Source organism: Taeniopygia guttata, chromosome 9 (assembly GCF_048771995.1).
Source record: "Taeniopygia guttata chromosome 9, bTaeGut7.mat, whole genome shotgun sequence".
Lineage (NCBI taxonomy): Eukaryota > Metazoa > Chordata > Aves > Passeriformes > Estrildidae > Taeniopygia > Taeniopygia guttata.
Window position 1 is genome coordinate 16,117,829 of NC_133034.1, and position 18,478 is coordinate 16,136,306.

The 18,478-nt window shown below is 45.9% G+C and overlaps 1 protein-coding gene and 2 long non-coding RNA genes across 13 annotated transcripts in view; 1 reads left to right on the forward strand and 2 right to left on the reverse strand.

Moving 5' to 3' along the window:
* Positions 1 to 6,768, reverse strand: part of LPP (LIM domain containing preferred translocation partner in lipoma) — a 332,729-nt gene extending 325,961 nt beyond the window's left edge. For 5 of the 9 annotated variants that reach the window (XM_072933648.1, XM_072933647.1, XM_072933645.1 and 2 more), the window contains exon 1: positions 6,259 to 6,342. The gene's annotated coding sequence lies outside the window, so the exon portion shown is untranslated. Of the gene's footprint in view, positions 1 to 5,787; positions 5,929 to 6,258; positions 6,343 to 6,639 lie in introns of those variants that run through there. The other 4 variants (XM_072933649.1, XM_072933640.1, XM_072933643.1 and 1 more) reach the window with 3 other exon arrangements.
* On the forward strand, positions 6,736 to 15,083 carry LOC116808692 (uncharacterized). 2 transcript variants are annotated; one of them, XR_004368687.3, is made up of 2 exons: positions 6,736 to 7,470; positions 11,658 to 15,083. It is a non-coding gene; the product is annotated as an uncharacterized lncRNA (long non-coding RNA). The 2 variants fall into 2 exon arrangements; XR_005981333.2 differs by having other exon boundaries at positions 14,465 to 15,083.
* Positions 12,694 to 17,729, reverse strand: LOC140684748 (uncharacterized). Of its 2 annotated transcripts, XR_012057476.1 has the most exons (3): positions 17,557 to 17,729; positions 15,857 to 16,076; positions 12,694 to 15,756 (listed from the first exon to the last, which is right to left on the reverse strand). It is a non-coding gene; the product is annotated as an uncharacterized lncRNA (long non-coding RNA). The 2 variants fall into 2 exon arrangements; XR_012057475.1 differs by lacking the exon at positions 17,557 to 17,729 and having other exon boundaries at positions 15,857 to 16,233.
* Between the last annotated feature and the right edge of the window lie 749 nt (positions 17,730 to 18,478).

Here is an 18,478-nt window from a genome sequence, read left to right on the forward strand (position 1 = left end):
GTTAAGGTGAGGTAATAAACTGCTGAAACAGAGATCTCCTTAGGGTACGAGCACACAGCATGTTGAAAATGCACATTACTGACACAGAAACCATCCCAGCTGGGGCACAACCAGCACAGCCACTGCAGCAGGACCACCCACAAGTCCTGTAACAACACCCCAACATTCTCCATCCAAAAAGCAAACCTCACCAACCTGAATTCCATGCAGCAGCCACACCACTGAAAAAGCCCTACAGGAGATACTTAAACATAACAGAGCCAAGTTTAAGGGAAGGTTTAAAACTGGACCATTTCTAACCCACCACACAGTGCAACCCTACCCATGGGGCTCCACAGATCCCTCTTCAAGGCCTGTGGGACAACCTGTCAATTCAGTCTCCTCTACCCCACCTGCCTTTGCCCAGCTCTCTGGGCTGGTCTCACAGCTGAGCAGCCAGGTCCTGGTTCCTTGGCAGTATTCCAGCCCCGACACAGGCTCTGGGGAGCCTGTGAGAAGATATCAGGAGCAGAGGGAGAATAGATGACTCCTGCTCCCCACAATGAGATCAAATGGCCAAAAAAACCAATAAAAAAAGGAGAGAGTAGTTACAAATTGATGCATAAACAAGACCTGACTGTGCAATTCAGAGCTAACAGGGCAGTTTACTAAATGTTAATTAAATCCTCAGTGCCTGTTACTCCAGTCATGGAGATCAACTTATTTTTAAATTAAATAAGCAGTAAATGCTTAGATGAACTTCTATTAAATTTCACCCAGTGAGCAAAGTATGTGGGGCTTTTAATAGACATTAAACAAGATAGTTATGGCAAGTTAGCTGATACTTTATTACCTAAAGATAATGGCCATATTAAATCTCAACTAACTATTCCACTGGCAGGAAAATCATCCAAGATTTGGCAGAAGTTTTCCTGCTTTGAAGCATCACTGAGCAGCAGGAGCAAGGCGAAGAAGGCAGCCAGGAGCTGAATGGCACCTACTTAGAGGGTGCTCATGTGCATAAACCCTCCAAGGCACAAGACAGGATCCCTCTGAACCAGATCTGCAAACCCCAAGGAGGGCTGATGGGCTATTACCCAGCAACAAAACTGGCATAAGCCAGAGACCCTCATGCATCCCTCCCTGCCCCCAAACCAACCTAAGTAATTTATGGATTTGCTGAAGAATCACAGTGTTCCAAGGTTCCCTTATGCCATCAAGGGCAACAGAAAACATCCTAACAGCCTGCAACACTCAAAAGCTTACAACATTGTCTAAGAAAAGGTTATCAGCAGCCCACAACTCCACCGATGTTTGTTTTCCTTCTCTGAGCATATTGTGATAGTTTGGGAGATCTTCTGACTCACACGTGTGTGTCACTGTCACCCACAGATCCCAACAACAGATACTGACAGTCTAAAATGACAGAGACTTGCTGACAGTGACTTTAAAAACTATCATTTTCGTGCCAGCTCTTGCAGTTGCTCAGAACCTGATCGAAACCGGCTCTTGAAGATCAAAACAGCATCGCCACTGAGTTGTCTCTACCGATAACCTTAATTGCAATGATTAAGTGTGAGTAACGGGTTTTAGTTTTTTTCCAAGTTTGGACTGGAAAACATTGTCAGCTCTACATGGCCTGCCATACCCAGGAGCAGGATGAATGAAAAGAACCAACCCTGTTAAACTCTGCTTCTCAGGAAGACATAAACTCTCAAAAGCTTTAATGTTTTGTGGGGTTTTTTTCTGGTCTGTGGTTTTCGGTTTGATTTGTTGTTTTCTTTTCTCTGTTTGTTTCTATTTTGCAAAACAAAGAACTTCCTAAATCAGAGAGAGGAAAATGCTAAGCTCTTCAAACTTTACTGATTCTCTCCTCCAATGCACACATGGACACCAAACACAAGATCTTCCCTCCAATCCCTTCTCTGGAACCCTTGTTTGTAAAGTTATTTAAAGTATTTTCCTATGTATAACCCACACTCTTTAAAGGCATTGTTCCTTGTGAATCTGTGCATCAGATAGCCCACATCCTTTCATAATTTATGGTTTCCATCTCCTTTGCTCTGACTGCAATTGCAGTAACCTCTCTAGCTTTTCACAGAACTATGCTGATACAAGAGCGTAGTGAGATGAGGAAGCTGCTGGGGTGAAAGACTGACTGTGGAGGACCTTGTCTTGCAGACAGGAGCATCACTGTCACACTCACATGTGCACACAGCAAACACAGATGCTGAATCACAGATTTCTGCTGGGTCACACAGACTTCATATTCATCTTACTTTCCTGAAGGTTTCTCCCCATCAAAAACAAAGTACCTAAAAAGTGCACACATATCTAAAGAATCATAGAATATCCCTATTTGGAAGGGACCTACTCTTGGCCAGTGTATATTTCTTCAATATCCTAATGCCATCTTTAGAACCTCTCCACACATTCACAGAGATTTAGCTCCACCTTAGCAGGAATGCCACAGAGCACAGCAGAGCCTGGACAATCAGTTCAAGGTGAAACCCAGCATCTGGGGCCAGCCAGAGCAGAGTGTGCAAGTGTTTCTCAAAGCCATGTCAAGGAGAGAAGAGCTCAGCAGGCGAAAGGCAGAGCTGTGTGGGTCAGGCTTTCAGAAGCTTGAGGAGCAGCAAAATGCCACTGAGAATGTATTGTTCACACAACCATTACAGGCAGAGCAATAGAGAAACCACTGCGGGCACCCTGAGGGTATTTGTTTCCACGGGCACACAGAAACTGTGTTCTTGGAACAATTTGTCATCCACCCAAGATATTGCTTTTCTCTATCTGTGTCTATCTAGTGTCAGCCAGAGATGCTTCATGGAAACCTACATGAAACTGTTTCTTCTTTCCAATCAGATGTTTATGACACAACGGACACCACTACAGGCCGGTACAACTCCCAGTGCACCTGACACTCATACAGCCATCCCATCTTCTTTTCAGACTTGGCTAAACTCTTGTTCTTAGCAACATTCTCCATCATAAATGCCACCATTAGTTACACTGAAAAGCACTTAACTTTCTTCACTTTGAATCCACCACTTTCACCTTGGTTTTCATTTTTACAAAGGAACAGACATCCCTTTTCCACAGCACTCACTGTTTCTCTGACACCTTTCTAACATGCATCCTTTTAATAGGAGTGATCCCATATTGCTCATAAAACTCCCTCAGGTTTCCAGCTCCCAGCCATTCTTACTATCCCTCTCCAAAACTGCATACACAAAATTTGACTGATCACAAGAGTATTACTTAAGTTTCATAGTAAGGCATTAAGGTAGACACAAGTAATTTTAACAAACAAGGCAACAGCCAAGCTTCAAACAGGTGTCCTCACTCTGAGCATGAACCCCCACACCATAATTCTTACTAGAAGTTATAATTAAAAATACATACTGACGATAATATATGTAAAAGCAGCCCTGCTCCCCTGAAACTGCAACCAACACTATTAGGTAGCTTGCAAAACTCACTAGTCCAGCTCTGGAGCTTACCCCTGAATATCCTAGAAAAACAAGTGCTTTAGCAAGGGATACACACCCGAATCTGCCATTACACTGCTTGAAAGCTTGAATTACACCAGTTGAATTGCACCAGTTCCTGGTTGTGCCCATTACCTCACTAATGCAGCACAGCTGAAGGTGCTTCTCAGAGGAATCCAACTTGGAAATACAATGTGCTCTGCAAATTTCCAGGACACAAACAGGTAAACTAACCACAATTCCCAATATCCAAATATCCCTTCTGACTTGCCAGTGTAGAGCCAGGGTTTTGTCCATTTTTCCTGGTTTCACAACTGCACATCACAGACAGCATCATTCAATACTTTTATCACCTAAAGCTCACTCTCCACCAAACACAAATAAAAGAAAGGATTCACAGAGCTGGAACCCACACAGAGATGGGCATGCTCACCAGCATCTTGCCCTGACATTCAGGCTGATCGCCAAACATGTTTCAAAGGTAAAAATCTCACCTCTGTGCAACAGGAATTGGAGTTTCTCTCCCAGCTCGATACCAGCATCTCTGCCCCACCAGTACCAACCACACCAGGCAATCAGGGCTGGCAAGACAGAGTCAGCTGTACAGCGAGAAAAACAGTAATTCTCACTCACCCAGACACCATGGAGACTGAACATGAGCAATTCAGAGCAGCTTGGGGCTGCAGCTAAATAAACTTTAATGAGACAATTCTAGCTTCATTTTCCTGGACATGTCTTTCATTTCCACCCAGGAGCTTACCCAGACAGCATACAAGGGCTGCATGCCACCAACCAGGAGTGCTGGCAACACGGGACACACACAGCCAGTGTGCCCACAGCCACACAACACACGGGGTGGGAGCGACTTTTGGGAAGCAGCTCTCCTACCCACTACAGGACCATTACTGATGGCAACTTACTCCTGCTGCTCTGCTGGACCCCGGTGTCCCTGATCTAGCTTCTTTTTTCACACAAGCTAAGCCAGGTGGAAAAAGAAAACCTGAATAAAACAATTAAAGGAAAACCATCTATGGAACAACGGTAATAGGTCTGAAGGGGCCATTAGCAGCACCTGCATCATAACAAAGTTAAAGGCAGGATTTGACAGGAAGGGCAGGGGTTTGATGGCAGGTGGCTCTGTGGCCACCACCCACACCATGACCTGCTGATAGCCCATCCCTCAGGGAAAAAACATCCAACAAAGGCTAAATAATTGAAATAGGGGAATAACAGAGCTAATAAATTTAGGAGCAATAGGCTGTAAGGTCATGGGGTGGGCAGGGTGAGACAGACCAAGCCAACAGACAGAGGGAAATTTTCAACAATAAATCTTTATCCATGGACACACATATTTCCCAAGGGAAATCACAGAGTATTATTTAGCTTTGTGTGGGCCAGTCGTGCTTCTGCAAAGGTGGGGATAATTAGAAAGTCCCCCACATCCCTAAACTGTCCTGCTGCACAGCAGGCTGAACTACACACAGGACAGCAGCCAACATTTTTCAGCAAGAACACAGCCACATTATTAACATAGAGATGAAATGCTGTGTCCTCTTCTCCAGCTTTGCATGTTCCCATACTTTCCTAATATCCCATTTCTCCAACTACTTGGTGAGCTGGCACCTGATGTATCACCCAGGTCCCAGGCACTCCCCACTCTCTCAGCTCTTACCCCAGAAACTCCTGGAATGTACAAGCACAAATTCTACAGCTAAGTAAGCTCAGGGAAGCACAGAAACCCTGGAATGTGTCCAAAACCACTTGTGGGTTCTATGTGAGACTTTTTTGCATGGGTCAAAACCCGTTTGTGCAGAGGGACCAAGGTGTTGCAGATGTGCAGGGAGACACATCAGCAGGTTTTATGGCTCCTGCAAGCTCCTTAAACTTTTGTGTACCAATTGCCTAGCAAACCAGAAAGAAACAGACAGGAAATTAACCCAAGAACAACACAACTGGGCTAAAAAGTCAATTCCTACAGGTGTGGGAAAAAAGAAACAAACAAAAAATAATCAAAACAAAGCAGGAGAAGCCAACTCTCGTTCGTTTCACCGGCAGGGCCAAGCTGCACCTGGAGGTACAGGCGGCAGAGCAATTAGGCAGGAGTTGCTTCATCAAGGGCTCCTCGGGAGCACTGCCGGCTTCCCAGCACAGCCGCGGGGCGCGGGGAGTGCTCCGGAGCAATGGCAGGAGTACGGTTTGCCTATTCAAAATAGCAGAGCAAGAAAGGAGGAGAGAAAAAAAAAAATTATACAAAAAAAAAAGTTTAAAAAAAAGGCCGTGGGTGACGTCAGGGTGTGGGAAACTTTTCCGTCCTTACCTGGTGGGGAAGGCAGGGCCTCCCCCGGCATATAAAAAGCTGCCGGAGCTTTACTCAACTTGTTATTTACTACGAGCCGCGGCCGGGGGTCGGCGGGGCGGGGCTGCGGCAGCCCCCGCCCGGGCCAGGTGCACCTGCGGCACCGCCCGCCCGCCCCGGGGACCCGGCCCGGCCCGGCCCGGCCGCCGGCACCGCCCGGGAGTCGGGCAGCGGGGCCGCCCGGGCACCGGGGGAGCTGCCCCTGCCCCGGGCCGGCGCTGCCCCCGCCCCGCGGCCGAGCCCGCACCGCGCCGGGCCGGCCCCTCCGGCGGCCGCGGCGCCCCGGGCGGAGGGAGGAGCCAGGGCGGCCCCCCCGGGCGGCCGGCAGCGCTCCCCGCCCCGGCCGGGGGCTCCAGCTGTGGCACAGCTGCCTCGGCGGGCGGACGGGGGTGGGGGGGGGGGAAGGGGGCAAGTTATTATCTGCAACAATACCTCGGGGGAGGAGGCAGCGGAGGCGAGCGCGGCGGCGGCGGCGGGAGGAGGCGGCGAGGGGCGGGCCGGAGGCGGCACCGGGACCGCCCCGCACCGCCCGCCCCCGGCCCCGCCGCCGGCCCCTTCCTTCCGCCCGGCGGCCCCTTCCGCGCCCCTGCCCCGCGGCGTGCCCCGGGCCGCCCCGCCCGCGCTCCCGGCTCGGTACCCCCGCGCCGCTCCCGCCGCGTCTCCCGGACAGCCCCTCCCGCGCTCCGCCCCGCACATCCCTCCCTCCTTCCCTCGCTCCCTGCCTGCCTCCGGTCCGTCAGCCTCCTCGCATCCCCCCGGCCGCGCCGCTGCCGCCTCCCGCATCCCTCCGGCCGCGCCCCCCCCGGCCCTTACCTTCCCTGGGGCGCGGGGAGGGGCGGCCGGCGGCCCCCAGCTCGGCGGGACGGCCCCGAAACAAAAAGCGAAAGCGGCGGCCGCTGCCTCCCGCTCTGCCGGGCTGCCGCGCTCTGCCCGCGGCTGACGTCAAGGGCCCAAATTCCTGCCTTTCCCTGCAGGCAGATTTGTCCATGTAAGGGCTGGGGCCGGGGCCGGGGCCGGGACGGCCGCACGGCGGGAGGGGGCTGCGCTGCGCCGCGGCTGGGGGGGCGCGGGCGGCAGCGGCTCCCGGTACCTGGGCGGGGGGGAACGGGGATGGAGGCGGCCCCGACCCGGTGAGCATCACCTTCCTGCTCTGCATCCCGGCACCGGGAGAGCCGCAGGCCCAGAAATGTACCTTGTGCCTTGCAGGACCCAACTTTTCACAGGGAAGTTTTGTCCAGGGTTCCTTTTGATTCTTTAGGTGCTTCTCCAACCAGCTTTTAATCTGTTGTTCCCCAGCTGGGGCAAAGAACAAGGTGAGGGGAGGTAAAAAAGGTGCAGGGAGTTCTAAAGGAGCTGCCTGTTCACAGATTCAAAACCAGACTTGTCGCGAATAAGAGAGGGGAGAGGGGAACTATTTTCTGATTGCTCTCTGTTTGATTGTTTTGTGGCTATTTCTAAGGACTGCAATTAAAGTAAATTGGGATGTTGAATGTGATTGTTTTTATAATGGAATGTTACTCTTTAAGTAGCTGTTCGGTATCTCCATCTGCCCTGAAAAGAACGGGAAGACAGAAGGGTTACATTGTGTTCAGGCTGTGGAGGGGAGCCTTGCCAAACCTTACTGATTTGGAAAGAGATTTCTGGGTGAGTTTGTAGGCACTTCAAATGTATTTCATTTTTAAAATAAAGGGCTCTGGTGTGTGCTTTCAAGAAAGTGTTTACATCTCATCCCATTACCAGCTTTAATGTCCACAGTCAGCACTTGACAGCCCCAGGAGGGCAAGATTGCTCATTTGGACACAAAAAAAAGGATAGTCGGTGCCTAAAATACTTAAGCTGCAGCAGAGAATTGTGATTCAACCTCTCTCCACCTTCCCTGGCTGCCAAAATCAGTGTACTTCCCAATCAGAGACCCCAAGAGATTTCACCCCACCCTGACAGACTCCTCAGGAGGGAAAGCCTGGCATTTCCCAAATTTAGTCCTCAGTGCAAACTCCCCCTCTAGGGCTGATTTGGTGTCTCACACTGGCCCTGTGTACCAGGGGTGTTAAATTCCCCCCAGGAACAGAGGCATGCCAGGGCCAGATTGTCTCCTTAGAAGCACTGCAGCTAAATCTGCATGAGCAGACATGGCTGCAGGTGTTTTCTAAGCATTAGGACTATGACTAGAAATACCCCAGCCTTGTCCTAGCTGCCTACCTGGTGTTTAAACTCTGCTGAGATCCTGAACCAAAGCTGAAGAGCACATGAGTCACCCAGTGCCCAAAGCTGAAGAGCACATGAGTCACCCAGTGCCATAGGTGTTACCTAGAGAGCCAGCAGTGCTCTGTGAACCTGGCCTCTTATGAAAGACACGGCACGGCTGATTTCCAGATGGAAGAGACTGTAGCACCAGCTCAAGCTGAGCAGCCAAAGCCTTTGCCTGAGGCTCTGTAAACCCAGGTTCAGTTCCTTCCTGCAGAACCCACAGTTCACCTGTCCCCTTCCAGCTGAGTGCTGGGCTGCGAGCTCGTGCTCCTGCATTGCGACCCGAGGATAAGTCACAATGGGATTTTCTTCCACTAGGAGCAGGTGGTCATAACCAGGGGTTTCCTGGCACCCACGTCTGTCAGTCTCAGCATGGTGGAGCTCTCAAAAGAAGATAGACACAGGAACTGTTGCCTCTTTTGGTTTTCTTTCTTCAAGTTTTCTTGCAGAGCTGTAACAGTCCTTGTGTTGTGTCACTGATATCTAGGGGAAGTATATGAACACTAAAAAATCCCTTTAGCCCAAGATGAGACAACTGTTCTTCATTTACTATTTCAGACAAAAGCAGTGGTCAAATATTTTCCTGGTCCCATATCCAACAAGTATTGCTTCTTTATCCATCAAGCTTATGAAATTTTCCAGTGCTGTTAACAGAAGATAGAATACTGTGCTCATCCATAGCAGCGTCCTTTAAATCATCCCAAAAGTTTTAAGCTTTGAGCCTCCAGAGTTTGAGATAGTAACTACTACTACCTCCATTTTGCTGGTAGATGAACTGTGACTAATCCTCTGCAGCACAGCAGCAGAAGTTTGATTTGCAGCCCATTACCCTTGTGACGTGCTGCCCAGAATGGTCACTGCCTTGTCAAACACAACATGAATTTTCTGGGGTTTTTTTTCAGTTTCCTATCATGACCAATATCATACACTTTGGAAATGAAAGTAGAAAATTCAAGGTGTTGAGCCTGGCTGTGAAAATCTGCTCTTTGCCTGGAAAGAATCAAAAACACTGGCAAACATACAATCATTCCTTTGGTAATATCTACCGCACCCTGCACCATAGCAGCAAAATGAATTAAACAGCAAAAGACTGAAATGCCTGACATTGCATAGGCCAATCAGGAGGCAGGAATACAGGAGTCAGCTTGGGCCAGTATTAATTCAAGGAAATTAAGTTTTTTAGTGTTTAAGGTGCATGACTAGGAGATTGGAAACTTGGCTTCTGCTCCTACTTTCCCTGTATTGTGTGACTGAAACCAGTCAGTTCACCTTCCCATGTCTAGAGGAGCCCTTAGAAATCCATAGCACAAGGTTTAAAACAGGGAATGACACCTCATGACCTCCTATCAGACCCCATTCTGTGCAAAGTTTCCAGAAGTCAGCAAGTGAAGCCTTGCTTTTCAGTTTGGGTCTCTCCTTTTCAGTGAGATTTCATATGCAAAAAAATCACAAAACAAAAAATTCAGGATGGGAAGCCGCAGGAATTCCACCTCTCAGGCCATAAAGCAGGAGCAGCACTGCCTAAACTGACAGGGGTTCACCTACCCTGCTCATTAGACTATCATCCAGAGGATCCATTCCAGAGCTTCACAGATGGATATGTTTGCTTTATCTCTAACCCAAGTCACTTTTGTTGCAAGTCAGCTCTTAATCAGATGAAATTGTGGGGAACTGAGATATTCCCTCACTAGCAACAATTCCAGAACAACAGGAAAGTCACCCACCTGGTGAACTAATTCTTCTGCATGTAAAAGCCAAAGAGGCTGGAAAACACACTAAGCATGTGTTTTTGGGAAAGCTGCCACCTAATTTACAGACAAGGATCAGATGCAATTAGTGTTAGATCAACTGGAGACTCCTCTGCCCCAAACCACAGCACTCCTCACCCACCTCGCCAGGAGGACGCCAGTTTCCAGCAAGAGGTGCAGTGTCACACTTGACCCTTCAGTCTAAAGGGCATTCTTGGAAGCACATGCAAAACCTGAGCTCACAGCAGCAGCATTCCTGTGGCACTGGGGAAGGAATGAGGAAACACCAGCATGGATACTAGGCAGACGGGCGAGAAAAGACTCATCGTGCAAGACTGAATTACTTTCCCAACAGGGTGCTTGTTTCTGATGCAGAGATCCACGTGTGCTGCCTGGTAGAACGAATCTAGAAACAGCAGTGGGGCTAAGCTTTGTCATTCCCCACTTTGCAGATATGTTTGCACCCAGACAGGAATGCAAGACACAGTACTGAACAGGCTTTAGTGAGTCACAGATCTCTGACAGCAATTGAGACTGGGCCAAAACCCCAAGGGAATCTTCACTGGTGAGAAATACAGTTGCCAACTAACTCCCCAGTTTTCTGTGAGTGTATCTGAGATAGTAACCATCATCAAACTCTCCATCTCTGGGCACATCTCGGAGTTGCAAGTGGTTCACTAGATGCTCAGTTTCACCTGGCCATCAGTCCTGTCTAATTCCATATCATTTCACTGTTGTCCATGGTGAGTTTGGGGTAGCTCAGGAAAGTATAAACCTTCCTGCAAACATTTTAGGCTCCACTCCCTGCTCTGCTTCATCTACACTCTAGGCCACAGTAGCCTGTGCCTCAGGAATGGTAAAGTTTTGTTAAACTGTTATATTCCAGTGCTGAGAAGTACAGCTGAGCAATGTGTTAGTGTAACACACTTCATTTTAAGGACACGATTAAATCCAATTTGAGCCCAGAGAGATTTCAGCTTAGATTTAAGCGTTCCTTTGAACAGGGTGGATTTAAGGATTGAAGTGTTTTGCTAGACTGTATCTTTGGTTAATGAGGAAGGGGACTAGCTAGCGCTAGAAGAAAGAACTGCCTGAAGCATTTTGGCATATCCAAACCATTACTAGCACTACTCATTTTTTCTAATGAATTCTAATGAAATTACACAAAGAATTTGTAAAGAAGTTGATAATTTCATTAACAATCCTCACTTTCTGGGTCTCAGTTTAGTGGGGAAAAAAAAGCAAAGTTCTAGTATCTCATCAGAATGATGTGTAATAATTAAAGCAGAAGCCACTAGATTTAGTATTTTATACCATCCAATATCTTGCACAGTATCTCACTAATGGTAAATGTCTCATGCCCAGATTTGAGCACAGAAATCATGAGTGCTTTGCTTTACAGGAAGAGAATCAGTTAAATACTTTATGGAGCCTACACTGAATAAACAAAGTACCCCAGTCTTAAAAGAAATATTTGTGGTAACAAAATATTTTGGGGGACATTTTTGCATGGGCTCTGACCTCCCTGTTGAGAATCAAAGTGAAAATATTGAATGTACTAAGCAGATGTCTTCTCCTAGTGACAGCAAGATGAGCAAAGACAGCTGGTTAGAAGAACAACAACAACAAAAACACATCATCATTCCTGCTTCAGCTCCAAAAAATCTTGGACTTGTTGTCATGGAAGAAAGCTATATATGTAAGAAGCCAAGAAAAAGACAAATATTATTGAATCTGGTAGCATTTGAGTGAATGTGCTGGAAATAACTTGAGTAGGAAGAAAAACTGGATGCACTCCATTGTTTATTAAAAGAATGCCTCTTCTTATTTCCACAGGGACATATAGCCTATATAGGCATTAACACATTTGGAAGATAGATATTTTAAAGATGCTTCTTCATTCGTCAATCTTAAGGACTCTTCTGCTAAAGTAAATAGAGTTACAGCACATAGAAATGTATACAGCCACAAAATATTATCTCTGTAAGCTAAAAATGCTAACTGTAGATTTTGTCTGTAACTCCTTCAATCAGGGAACATGGGTGTATTGCAGAGACACCTAGAGAGATCTTAAATATTAGGAAGGAAGAAGAGGAGAAAATTAGACTCCCTTGGTGAAACACAGGATAAATAATTCACAATGAACAAAGGAAAAGAAAAAGGAAACCAAAATTAAAATATGAAGAGCTCTTCTGGATGAAAATCAGTCTGCGCTGCATTGAACAGATCCAAGAGGAGTTTTTTGGCAGGACTGGAAAATAAGCCAGTGACCCTCTGACCACCCTGCTCAGAGGCAGCACATTCTCTCTTGATAGTTTTCATCTGAACTTGATTTCTGTGCTTGACCCCTGGACATTTCCATTTCCCTTTCTGAGCCTTTGGGCAGACTTGAGCGAAGGACAGGATTGATGAGAAGAGTTTAAGAAATCAAAAGACTGTGCAGCTGGTAATAGCAAAGACAAGTAACTTGAGGTGGATGTTCCCAGTAACTTGAGGTGGATGTTGGATTATTAGGTAGCCCAAATCCCATGGTGCCATCAGACAGTGCCCTATGCAACAGTGAAACTCTGGGTTTGCTGGCTCAGGAGGTGTCCTGTGTGGAGTGCTTCAAAACACCTACAGAGGTTCTAAATTATTTAAAGCCTTGAAGAAGCAACAGGTTACTTTGGTTTATACTAAAGATATATACAAAGAAAATCATCTAAAGAAAAGTATTTCATTTGGAAAACAACTGCCTTGAGAATTGAGAGCTGTGACCAATCTGACATACCAGCTTGTAAACAGAGGACAATGAGGTCAAAAGGAGAGGACATGGCTGCTGTCTCTCCAGTTTCTGGCTTTGCCCTTTCTCCACAAGATGATTAGTCAGTAATAGTTTTCAAAAGCAAATTGTTTTATTTACTTAATTTTCTATACAGAAAACCAGGGTTAAGTATGCAGCTCTGCAATTGAACAGATGTGGGACTTGGGGAAAATTGCAGCTTGAACTGAGCTGGGAAAGCTTTCACCATTTGCCAACATCTTGGAGAGTCAGGAATCTTTCTCATCTCTACTGCAACAAAAACAGAACTTCTCAACATTTTGGAGGACTTTCTCCCTTGTAACAAAGGACAAAAAGCATGCAGTGAAAAACAAATCACAGAGCCAGAAGTGACTGAGAATCAGCTTGCCTGTTTTAATTCCCCACCTTGCTAGCCTCAGCTCCAAGACCTGACCTACAGACTCCCAGCCAGCCCAGGAATAACCATGCCACAACAAAGGACCATCTCAGCCAGAAATTCCATGCTGATTCCAAGAAAACATTTCCTAGAGTATCTTGCTAAAATGGATACGCTCCCACACGCACTACATGAAAGGAATCATGTCTGACAAATAAACATTTCTTAATGAGAAACATTTGTCCAACATGTTTCTCCCCAGTACTCTGAAGCTTTGTGCCTCAGTGCACCATCAATAAAAGGAGACAACAGCCCTTCCCCAGGCTCTGGGAGATCACTCTGGGCTATGAAAGTGATGGACTCCTTACCTCCATTAGTTACCCTCAGAACTCCGTATAGCACACAAGTATGGACTGACTCAAGAATTTATAGATCCATTTCAACCCATGTTTGACCTTGACCAAGAGCATCTCTGCCCACAGGCTGCTCCACTTACTCCATCTCACTTTGGAACACAGAGGCAGTACAGGGTACCTCAGTATCCCTGAGCTCAGCCATCCCTGAATGTGCATTTCCTCACACCATCAAAAATTTGGATCACCAAGGAGACAGCCCAGCCCTGCTGCCAGTGAGGTGACAGATCCCTGGCACCGGAGCTGGGCTCAAACTGCTCATGAGCTGCTTGTGGCTGGAGAGGAATGTCTGCAGAGAGCTAAACCAGATTGTTCATAGATCTCTTCCAAATTGTCTCTAACCTAGTGGACAATTTGAGAGTAAATGTGTGCTGGAAGCACCATCATTCCTTCAAAGTATTAACTTGAGAACACTGGGCTTGTGGCTGCACTGGAGAAACCTTAGGATCTCACTGGTGCCTTGGCCAAATCCTTAAGATGTCAGAGCCACCTATGTGTATTCTGTCCCCTCTCTCAGAACACTTCATATATCTGTTTGATGCCAGCCACCATAGCTCCAGGAATGTGGTAAGGTTCCTAGCAAGGGCTGGCTGAGGTTGTGAATCTGAAGCAATGTGCTTACAAATACAAGACCCGCACAGAGCTTTTAGAGATAGTCAAACGGCTCCAAAGCTTCAGGAAAGCTGACATTTTGGTGCCACCTTTGTTTCTTAGTCTCACACCTACTGCAGGGAAAAGAAGAAAAACAATTCAATTGGTATTTGTGTTATCCTGTCTACATTTCAGCCACACGGTTCTAACATTTTCAGAACTTCTGCAGGCCCATCTCACCTGTTCAACATCTCACCTCTCCCAGCCATAGACTGAAAAATGCCACCTTTCTCCACTCATTCAAAAGCTGTCTACACCCATGTGTCAGCTGTTTACCACCCTCTGTTTCCTCCCTTTGGGCAGCTGATCAGGGATAATGACCTATCCTTGAAGCATTTGTTTTATTTAGCTTACAGAGAAGGAGGGCTTAAGGCAACAAGCAACCTAATTATATAACCTTTCCCACCCTATCTTATTACAGAGGGATCATCTTGCAACTTCACCTGTGGAAACACAGCAGCGCAACTCTTTGAATGTCCATAACTCCATCTGGGCTCTTTCCTGCTCTGCTTTTGTCCTAAGCAGAATGGATCCAACGCCTTTCAGTTAAGATCTTTCACTCATTCTTTACATTTGGGTAGGAACAACAATCAACTCAGCCTTGCTTTAGCCACCTTGGTGTTCCTAGATGACATGGTCATGCTGCCCAAATGGTAGGAAGGCCCTGATGGAGAAGCTGTATATCACAAGGCAACATTTGAGAGCACCCAGACTCTGTCCCCAGCACCCAGAGCATTGCATTGGTTAATACTGTTGGTGTTGAGCACCACCTGCATGCTCTGCACAGGGATCTGGGACTGGTACACACCCTGAATCAAGCCTCACCCCACAATGAGACAGGCAGGCAAATGAGAAAATTGGGCCCTGGCCCTTTCCTGTGATTAGGTCATTATAATGGGTAAATATTTTCCTAGATAGACAGCTGAGATAAAGAACTCCTGATGTCTGAAAGGGAGTTTGAACAAAACTTGGAAGGACTATCTCTACCTTATAATTCTTTATAATGTGCTTTTACCAAATAAATGCCTTTTGCCCCTAAAGTACCCAGGGAAATGTTTCACTGAATAGCAAGAACAGCATCTAGTCTACAGCCAAACTGTTCACCAGCAAATATATAGAATGGATTTAGTGACAGGTACCAAAGATTATTCCCAGAGGACATTACAGCTCTACACCATTCAGTCTAAATATTTACTGAGGAGTACAGAAAAGTGAATGGTAGAGGCAGAGTCCCAGAGATTGGCTTAGAGGAATCTGTTTAATAAAAGCTTGTTTCTGCAGAGAAAAATGATTGTGATTGTTTGTTAATGAAAATCAGTGTTCTCGTGCTATAGCAAATAGTGATTATTCAATCTCTCTCCCTCTACTCTGCATTATTCATGATTTTGTGGCCTCTGCTCTATCCTCTCCGTTGGTATTCCAATCTCACCCTCAGTTTTCTCTGGGTTTGGGAGCTTTTGTATCAGATAAACTGGTTCATAAGGTAGTCTTTGAGGAACAAGTCTCGCTTAAATCTCACATAATATCCAAGAATGTTCTCCGGTATTTGACCTCTTTGTGGATGAAACAATACTCTTCAGACACAATAACCTTGGTGTTTCAAAGCTGTAACCAGCACCTGTGGAGTTTTCAAACAAATAGGCTCAGTGTTCCTCGGTACAGTCTTCCTCACTGCTCCCACATTTAATTGCTTTGTAATTATACTTGTAAAACCTGCAATGGGATTACACATGGGGAAAGAAAAATAATTTTAAAAATCACACTTCAGAATAGGAGGGGATTTATGGGAGCTGCAAGACAAAGAAAAACCCACCTTTATTTCTTTCTTCGCTGTTGTCTTTGGAAGGCAGCCATCAAAGTTTCCTTGTCAGTAATACAGGGATTTGTAAATAGAACAAAGAGCTTCCTCACACCAAGGCACATTATATAACCCAGCGCCGTCACCGTGTGTCTTCGCAGGCAGTTCCCTTGAACTTTGCATCTCGCTCCTCCTGAGAACAGTCTTCCATGCCAGCTTCAACAGATGTGGCTTCCTTTAGGAAAGGTTTTCTGTTAGGGTCATTCTGACTTCCCTTTCAGAGTTTTCCAGCCTTGTGCTCTTTGCTCAAGGGATTACTGTGGTGGACACTAACTCCATGTGCTACTGTTAAGCTTCTCCTCACCTGCTGGCTGAGCTGAATGAGTGCTGAAACCTCTGTTCCACAGAAAAATCTGACATCTCATGTTTTCCTGAATCAGACCGGAAAGTTGCAATTTCCTGTGAACCCAAATTCTGAGAAACATTTCAGAAAGTGCAAAATGGCCCCAGCACAGCCTTTTGTTTGGGTATTATCTACAGGTTTTTATGAGACTTAAGCTGGCTTTAAGCCCATCATGTTCCAAGTGATTCCAAATACAACCAGGCAGCACCCACTGCTCCCAAAGACACTCCAGGAGCTGTGGTGTCTGTCGAGGGTGCTTTGCAAGAGAGAGGTGACACGGAGCCAGTTGTGGTTTTCTCTTACCCCGTGCATTATTCTAGTATTGCCACTCTTCAATTCCACAAGTGCACTTACAGACTTCAGTCTTACAAGCATTTTAATTCTTATTTTCCAGGCTCCTTAAAAACAAAGGCTTTTATAGTATATCTCTGAGGGTACAACTCAATAGCTTGTACAGCCCTGGCATGATTATTTCTGACACATCGAGTGCATATTCCATGGCACTATTTTAAAAGTGGGCAGCTTTAAGACATTTTAACTAAATCAGGGCACAAGGCCATGCAGACCCTCTTGTTATCAATAAAGCTGGTTTTTAATCTCTGGTTGGTTAGAAGAGTTTTGTAAATGAATAAGGATAAGACATCCTACACCTGATGTAGATCACCAAATGCAAAATTTCACATTGGTTAAACCAGGGTAGTATCAGCTTGTGTGAAGACAGCTTTGAAGCTGCAAAAGCATAGTGGGAAAAGCAGCCCTGCCCTATGAACAAGTGAGAAAAAACAAACAAAAGTAAACAGTGGAGCAAAAGCAGCTGCTAGCTGGTCTTCATGGAAAATGAAGATTAAAAAAAAAAAAAAAGAAAGAAAGAAAAAAGGAAGAAAAAAAGAAAGAAAAAAAGAGGTGGAGGAAGGAACAGAAGCATACTTCAAGACCAAATTCTCATCAGACTAAAAATCAGTGTTGACTCCCACATTGCAACACTTTGCAGGTCTAATAGACACAAAGCTGTTCCTTCACCCGAAAGCCAAACATAAAAGTCACGGAAACCCATCATGCCAATTCTGTGGCTGATTTCCGGAGCAGAATCTCTTTAAATGTCAGTGTTCCCTTTGTTCTGTGCACCCTTTATAATGAGTCTATCATCTGTTTGGTAAAAGATCCAGTGAAATATGTAATAAGGTTATCTCACCATCTCTTTCTATTGTAAAGTCATATCTCCTCTTCCACTCATTAATTATTGTCTTCCATTTCCTGTGTCAGATGTGAATCAGAAAATAGGGACTCAAGGCTTGCAAGCTTAGCAACTTACCATATATTAGCTGAGCTGTGGTAACTCTCCATGTGCTCCCTCTTAGCCCATAATAAACAAAGCCAGTGTGACTTTGCTGTACACAGGCCTGCAGTTGATGCTGTTTGGATTAACCTCCTTTTATTGTCAGCAAAGTGGTCATGACAGCGATAGCGGCCATGGCTCAGCTCATGTTCAGTCCTCATATTGCAAGACTTTGTCTTTAAATCCTGGGAGCAGAGCTCTACCAATATAACTATCTGGAAAGCTACAATGATTTATGTGCTGTCAACATACACTAAAAAAAAAAAGGACAGAAAAGCAGCACAATTACATGATTATCAGCCAATGCCCCTCGGTTTGCAGTTTTTCAAGCATGAACTGCTCAAACTTTGGATCAAGAAGTGAAGCAATCTGTTTCTCAAGTGCAAACAGGGAAAAGTTATATGAGTCTTCTAGCAATTTCAGGCAAATATATCACAGAAGCAGCATGCTTAGCCTTTTTACTGTGCATCTGTCTGAGGTTTCCAGTAAGATTTCCCTGATATATAGTAAGAGTCAAAACTCTAATCTCTTTTAGCTCTTTTTTATTGTCTCTGCAGCACTAACTTTGAAAAATGGCCTTGTCCCCAAAGAACTGCACACAGTCCGTGTAGGGAAGCTGTTAAAATAAATGCTTTACGTAAAAAATATTGCAGACGAACTTGGCTCTGAGGGTTTTAGAGCTACAACATATAGATATAAACCAGAGCAGCTAAGTATGAATGGAGGTCATACTCCAGTAGAGAAGAAGGGAAGTCCCCTGTCAGTTGTTACATACAATCTCTGAAAGCAACAATTCCTTCTCTTCTTTCTCAGGGCTGCAGAGTTTTAATAAATGACTATTCTCATGTTAATGTCCTTCTGCCTTTCCCCCCCCCCCGCCAACCTCAAAACACACCAT